This window comes from Camellia sinensis, chromosome 15 (assembly GCF_055761805.1).
Source record: "Camellia sinensis isolate YWXY chromosome 15, ASM5576180v1, whole genome shotgun sequence".
Taxonomy (NCBI): Eukaryota; Viridiplantae; Streptophyta; class Magnoliopsida; order Ericales; family Theaceae; genus Camellia; species Camellia sinensis.
Window position 1 is genome coordinate 59467373 of NC_138975.1, and position 7571 is coordinate 59474943.

A 7571-nucleotide genomic window follows, 5' to 3' on the forward strand; every position below is an offset into this window, starting at 1 on the left:
GGTGTTCGAGTGTTTGAACCGTAATGCGTGAGAAATGGTATGTAAACCTCGTATTTATATATCTGCCACTGTGCTGGATAATCCGTATAGGTGTTCGAGTGTTCGAACCGTAATGCGCCAGAAATGGTACCGAAACCCCGTATTTACATATCTAACACTGTGCAGGAGAATCCGTATAGGTGTTCGAGTGTTCGAACCGTAATGCGCAAGAAATGGTACCGAAACCCCGTATTTACATATCTGCCACTGTGCAGGAGAATCCGTATAGGTGTTCGAGTGTTCGAACCGTAATGCGCAAGAAATTGTATGGAAACCCCGTATTTACATATCTGCCACTGTGCAGGAGAATCCGTATAGGTGTTCGAGTGTTCGAACCGTAATGCGCAAGAAATGGTTCCGAAACCCTGTATTTACATATCTGCCACTGTGCAGGAGAATCCGTATAGGTGTTCGAGAGTTCGAACCGTAATGCGCAAGAAATGGTACGGAAACCCCGTATTTACATATCTGCCACCTTGTAGGAGAATCCGCATAGGTGTTCGAGTGTTCGAACCGTAATGTGCAAGAAATGGTATGGAAACCCCGTATTTACATATCTGCCACTGTGCAGGAGAATCCGTATAGGTGTTCGAGTGTTCGAATCGTAATGCGCAAGAAATGGTACCGAAACCCCGTATTTACATATCTGCCACTGTGCAGGAGAATCCGAATAGGTGTTCGAGTGTTCGAACCGTAATGCGCAAGAAATGGTATGTAAACCCCGTATTTACATATCTGCCACTGTGCAGGAGAATCCGTATAGGTGTTCGAGTGTTCGAACCGTAATGCGCAAGAAATGGTACGGAAACCCCGTATTTACATATCTGCCACTGTGCAGGAGAATCCGTATAGGTTTTCGAGTGTTTTAACCGTAATGCGTGAGAAATGGTATGTAAACCCCGTATTTATATATCTGCCACTGTGCTGGATAATCCGTATAGGTGTTCGAGTGTTCGAACCGTAATGCGCCAGAAATGGTACCGAAACCCCGTATTTACATATCTGCAACTGTGCAGGAAAATCCGTATAGGTGTTCGAGTGTTCGAACCGTAATGCGCAAGAAATGGTACCGAAACCCCGTATTTACATATCTGCCACTGTGCAGGAGAATCCGTATAGGTGTTCGAGTGTTCGAACCGTAATGCGCAAGAAATGGTAGGGAAACCCCGTATTTACATATCTGCCACTGTGCAGGAGAATCCGTATAGGTGTTCGAGTGTTCGAATCGTAAAGCGCAAGAAATGGTTCGGAAATCCCGTATTTACATATCTGCCACTGTGCAGCAGAATCCGTATAGGTGTTCGAGAGTTCGAACCGTAATGCGCAAGAAATGGTACGGAAACCCCGTATTTAAATATCTGCCACTTTGTAGGAGAATCCGCATAGGTGTTCGAGTGTTCGAACCGTAATGTGCAAGAAATGGTATGGAAACCCCGTATTTACATATCTGCCACTGTGGAGGAGAATCCGTATAGGTGTTCGAGTGTTCGAATCGTAATGCGCAAGTAATGGTACCGAAACCCCGTATTTACATATCTGCCACTGTGCAGGAGAATCCGAATAGGTGTTCGAGTGTTCGAACCGTAATGCGCAAGAAATGGTATGTAAACCCCGTATTTACATATCTGCCACTGTGCAGGAGAATCCGTATAGGTGTTCGAGTGTTCGAACCGTAATGCGCAAGAAATGGTACGGAAACCCCGTATTTACATATCTGCCACTGTGCAGGAGAATCCGTATAGGTGTTCGATTGTTCAAACCGTAATGCGCAAAAAATGGTACCGAAACCCCGTATTTACATATCTGCCACTGTGCAGGAGAATCCGTATAGGTGTTCGAGTGTTCGAACCGTAATGCGCAAGAAATGGTACCGAAACCCCGTATTTACATATCTGCCACTGTGCAGGAGAATCCGTATAGGTGTTCGAGTGTTCGAACCGTAATGCGCAAGAAATTGTATGGAAACCCCGTATTTACATATCTGCCACTGTGCAGGAGAATCCGTATAGGTGTTCGAGTGTTCGAACCGTAATGCGCAAGAAATTGTATGGAAACCCCGTATTTACATATCTGCCACTGTGCAGGAGAATCCGTATAGGTGTTCGAGTGTTCGAACCGTAATGTGCAAAAAATGGCACCGAAACCCCGTATTTACATATCTGCCACTGTGTAGGAGAATCCGAATAGGTGTTCGAGTGTTCGAACCGTAATGCGCAAGAAATGGTACCGAAACCCCGTATTTACATATCTGCCACTGTGCAGGAGAATCCGAATAGGTGTTCGAGTGTTCGAACCGTAATGCGCAAGAAATGGTATGTAAACCCCGTATTTACATATCTGCCACTGTGTAGGAGAATCCGTATAGGTGTTCGAGTGTTCGAACCGTAATGCGCAAGAAATGGTACGGAAACCCCGTATTTACATATCTGCCACTGTGCAGGAGAATCCGTATAGGTGTTCGAGTGTTTGAACCGTAATGCGTGAGAAATGGTATGTAAACCTCGTATTTATATATCTGCCACTGTGCTGGATAATCCGTATAGGTGTTCGAGTGTTCGAACCGTAATGCGCCAGAAATGGTACCGAAACCCCGTATTTACATATCTAACACTGTGCAGGAGAATCCGTATAGGTGTTCGAGTGTTCGAACCGTAATGCGCAAGAAATGGTACCGAAACCCCGTATTTACATATCTGCCACTGTGCAGGAGAATCCGTATAGGTGTTCGAGTGTTCGAACCGTAATGCGCAAGAAATTGTATGGAAACCCCGTATTTACATATCTGCCACTGTGCAGGAGAATCCGTATAGGTGTTCGAGTGTTCGAACCGTAATGCGCAAGAAATGGTTCCGAAACCCTGTATTTACATATCTGCCACTGTGCAGGAGAATCCGTATAAGTGTTCGAGAGTTCGAACCGTAATGCGCAAGAAATGGTACGGAAACCCCGTATTTACATATCTGCCACCTTGTAGGAGAATCCGCATAGGTGTTCGAGTGTTCGAACCGTAATGTGCAAGAAATGGTATGGAAACCCCGTATTTACATATCTGCCACTGTGCAGGAGAATCCGTATAGGTGTTCGAGTGTTCGAATCGTAATGCGCAAGAAATGGTACCGAAACCCCGTATTTACATATCTGCCACTGTGCAGGAGAATCCGAATAGGTGTTCGAGTGTTCGAACCGTAATGCGCAAGTAATGGTATGTAAACCCCGTATTTACATATCTGCCACTGTGCAGGAGAATCCGTATAGGTGTTCGAGTGTTCGAACCGTAATGCGCAAGAAATGGTACGGAAACCCCGTATTTACATATCTGCCACTGTGCAGGAGAATCCGTATAGGTGTTCGAGTGTTTTAACCGTAATGCGTGAGAAATGGTATGTAAACCCCGTATTTATATATCTGCCACTGTGCTGGATAATCCGTATAGGTGTTCGAGTGTTCGAACCGTAATGCGCCAGAAATGGTACCGAAACCCCGTATTTACATATCTGCAACTGTGCAGGAAAATCCGTATAGGTGTTCGAGTGTTCGAACCGTAATGCGCAAGAAATGGTACCGAAACCCCGTATTTACATATCTGCCACTGTGCAGGAGAATCCGTATAGGTGTTCGAGTGTTCGAACCGTAATGCGCAAGAAATGGTAGGGAAACCCCGTATTTACATATCTGCCACTGTGCAGGAGAATCCGTATAGGTGTTCGAGTGTTCGAATCGTAAAGCGCAAGAAATGGTTCGGAAATCCCGTATTTACATATCTGCCACTGTGCAGGAGAATCCGTATAGGTGTTCGAGAGTTCGAACCGTAATGCGCAAGAAATGGTACGGAAACCCCGTATTTAAATATCTGCCACTTTGTAGGAGAATCCGCATAGGTGTTCGAGTGTTCGAACCGTAATGTGCAAGAAATGGTATGGAAACCCCGTATTTACATATCTGCCACTGTGGAGGAGAATCCGTATAGGTGTTCGAGTGTTCGAATCGTAATGCGCAAGTAATGGTACCGAAACCCCGTATTTACATATCTGCCACTGTGCAGGAGAATCCGAATAGGTGTTCGAGTGTTCGAACCGTAATGCGCAAGAAATGGTATGTAAACCCCGTATTTACATATCTGCCACTGTGCAGGAGAATCCGTATAGGTGTTCGAGTGTTCGAACCGTAATGCGCAAGAAATGGTACGGAAACCCCGTATTTACATATCTGCCACTGTGCAGGAGAATCCGTATAGGTGTTCGATTGTTCAAACCGTAATGCGCAAAAAATGGTACCGAAACCCCGTATTTACATATCTGCCACTGTGCAGGAGAATCCGTATAGGTGTTCGAGTGTTCGAACCGTAATGCGCAAGAAATGGTACCGAAACCCCGTATTTACATATCTGCCACTGTGCAGGAGAATCCGTATAGGTGTTCGAGTGTTCGAACCGTAATGCGCAAGAAATTGCATGGAAACCCCGTATTTACATATCTGCCACTGTGCAGGAGAATCCGTATAGGTGTTCGAGTGTTCGAACCGTAATGCGCAAGAAATTGTATGGAAACCCCGTATTTACATATCTGCCACTGTGCAGGAGAATCCGTATAGGTGTTCGAGTGTTCGAACCGTAATGCGCAAGAAATGGTTCCGAAACCCCGTATTTACGTATCTGCCACTGTGCAGGAGAATCCGTATAGGTGTTCCATTGTTCGAACCGTAATGCGCAAGAAATGGTACGGAAACCCCGTATTTACATGTCTGCCACTGTGCAGGAGAATCCGTATAGGTGTTCGAGTGTTCGAACCGTAATGCGCAAAAAATGGCACCGAAACCCCGTATTTACATATCTGCCACTGTGTAGGAGAATCCGAACAGGTGTTCGAGTGTTCGAACCGTAATGCGCAAGAAATGGTACCGAAACCCCGTATTTACATATCTGCCACTGTGCAGGAGAATCCGAATAGGTGTTCGAGTGTTCGAACCGTAATGCGCAAGAAATGGTATGTAAACCCCGTATTTACATATCTGCCACTGTGCAGGAGAATCCATATAGGTGTTCGAGTGTTCGAACCGTAATGCGCAAGAAATGGTACGGAAACCCCGTATTTACATATCTGCCACTGTGCAGGAGAATCCGTATAGGTGTTCGAGTGTTTGAACCGTAATGCGTGAGAAATGGTATGTAAACCTCGTATTTATATATCTGCCACTGTGCTGGATAATCCGTATAGGTGTTCGAGTGTTCGAACCGTAATGCGCCAGAAATGGTACCGAAACACCGTATTTACATATCTAACACTGTGCAGGAGAATCCGTATAGGTGTTCCATTGTTCGAACCGTAATGCGCAAGAAATGGTACGGAAACCCCGTATTTACATGTCTGCCACTGTGCAGGAGAATCCGTATAGGTGTTCGAGTGTTCGAACCGTAATGCGCAAAAAATGGCACCGAAACCCCGTATTTACATATCTGCCACTGTGTAGGAGAATCCGAACAGGTGTTCGAGTGTTCGAACCGTAATGCGCAAGAAATGGTACCGAAACCCCGTATTTACATATCTGCCACTGTGCAGGAGAATCCGAATAGGTGTTCGAGTGTTCGAACCGTAATGCGCAAGAAATGGTATGTAAACCCCGTATTTACATATCTGCCACTGTGCAGGAGAATCCGTATAGGTGTTCGAGTGTTCGAACCGTAATGCGCAAGAAATGGTACGGAAACCCCGTATTTACATATCTGCCACTGTGCAGGAGAATCCGTATAGGTGTTCGAGTGTTTGAACCGTAATGCGTGAGAAATGGTATGTAAACCTCGTATTTATATATCTGCCACTGTGCTGGATAATCCGTATAGGTGTTCGAGTGTTCGAACCGTAATGCGCCAGAAATGGTACCGAAACACCGTATTTACATATCTAACACTGTGCAGGAGAATCCGTATAGGTGTTCGAGTGTTCGAACCGTAATGCGCAAGAAATGGTACCGAAACCCCGTATTTACATATCTGCCACTGTGCAGGAGAATCCGTATAGGTGTTCGAGTGTTCGAACCGTAATGCGCAAGAAATTGTATGGAAACCCCGTATTTACATATCTGCCACTGTGCAGGAGAATCCGTATAGGTGTTCGAGTGTTCGAACCGTAATGCGCAAGAAATGGTTCCGAAACCCCGTATTTACATATCTGCCACTGTGCAGGAGAATCCGTATAGGTGTTCGAGAGTTCGAACCGTAATGCGCAAGAAATGGTACGGAAACCCCGTATTTACATATCTGCCACCTTGTAGGAGAATCCGCATAGGTGTTCGAGTGTTCGAACCGTAATGTGCAAGAAATGGTATGGAAACCCCGTATTTACATATCTGCCACTGTGCAGGAGAATCCGTATAGGTGTTCGAGTGTTCGAATCGTAATGCGCAAGAAATGGTACCGAAACCCCGTATTTACATATCTGCCACTCTGCAGGAGAATCCGAATAGGTGTTCGAGTGTTCGAACCGTAATGCGCAAGAAATGGTATGTAAACCCCGTATTTACATATCTGCCACTGTGCAGGAGAATCCGTATAGGTGTTCGAGTGTTCGAACCGTAATGCGCAAGAAATGGTACGGAAACCCCGTATTTACATATCTGCCACTGTGCAGGAGAATCCGTACAGGTGTTTGAGTGTTTGAACCGTAATGCGTGAGAAATGGTATGTAAACCCCGTATTTAGATATCTGCCACTGTGCAGGAGAATCCGTATAGGTGTTCGAGTGTTCGAACCGTAATGCGCAAGAAATGGTACCGAAACCCCGTATTTACATATCTGCCACTGTGCAGGAGAATCCGTATAGGTGTTCGAGTGTTCGAACCGTAATGCGCAAGAAATTGTATGGAAACCCCGTATTTACATATCTGCCACTGTGCAGGAGAATCCGTATAGGTGTTCGAGTGTTCGAACCGTAATGCGCAAGAAATGGTACCGAAACCCCGTATTTACATATCTGCCACTGTGGAGGAGAATCCGTATAGGTGTTCGAGTGTTCGAACCGTAATGCGCAAGAAATGGTACGGAAACCCCGTATTTACATATCTGCCACTTTGTAGGAGAATCCGCATAGGTGTTCGAGTGTTCGAACCGTAATGTGCAAGAAATGGTATGGAAACCCCGTATTTACATATCTGCCACTGTGCAGGAGAATCCGTATAGGTGTTCGAGTGTTCGAATCGTAATGCGCAAGTAATGGTACCGAAACCCCGTATTTACATATCTGCCACTGTGCAGGAGAATCCGAATAGGTGTTCGAGTGTTCGAACCGTAATGCGCAAGTAATGGTACCGAAACCCCGTATTTACATATCTGCCACTGTGCAGGAGAATCCGTATAGGTATTCGAGTGTTCGAACCGTAATGCGCAAGAAATGGTACGGAAACCCCGTATTTACATATCTGCCACTGTGCAGGAGAATCCGTATAGGTGTTCGAGTGTTCGAACCGTAATGCGCAAGAAATGGTACGGAAACCCCGTATTTACATATCTGCCACTGTGCAGGAGAATCCGTATAGGTGTT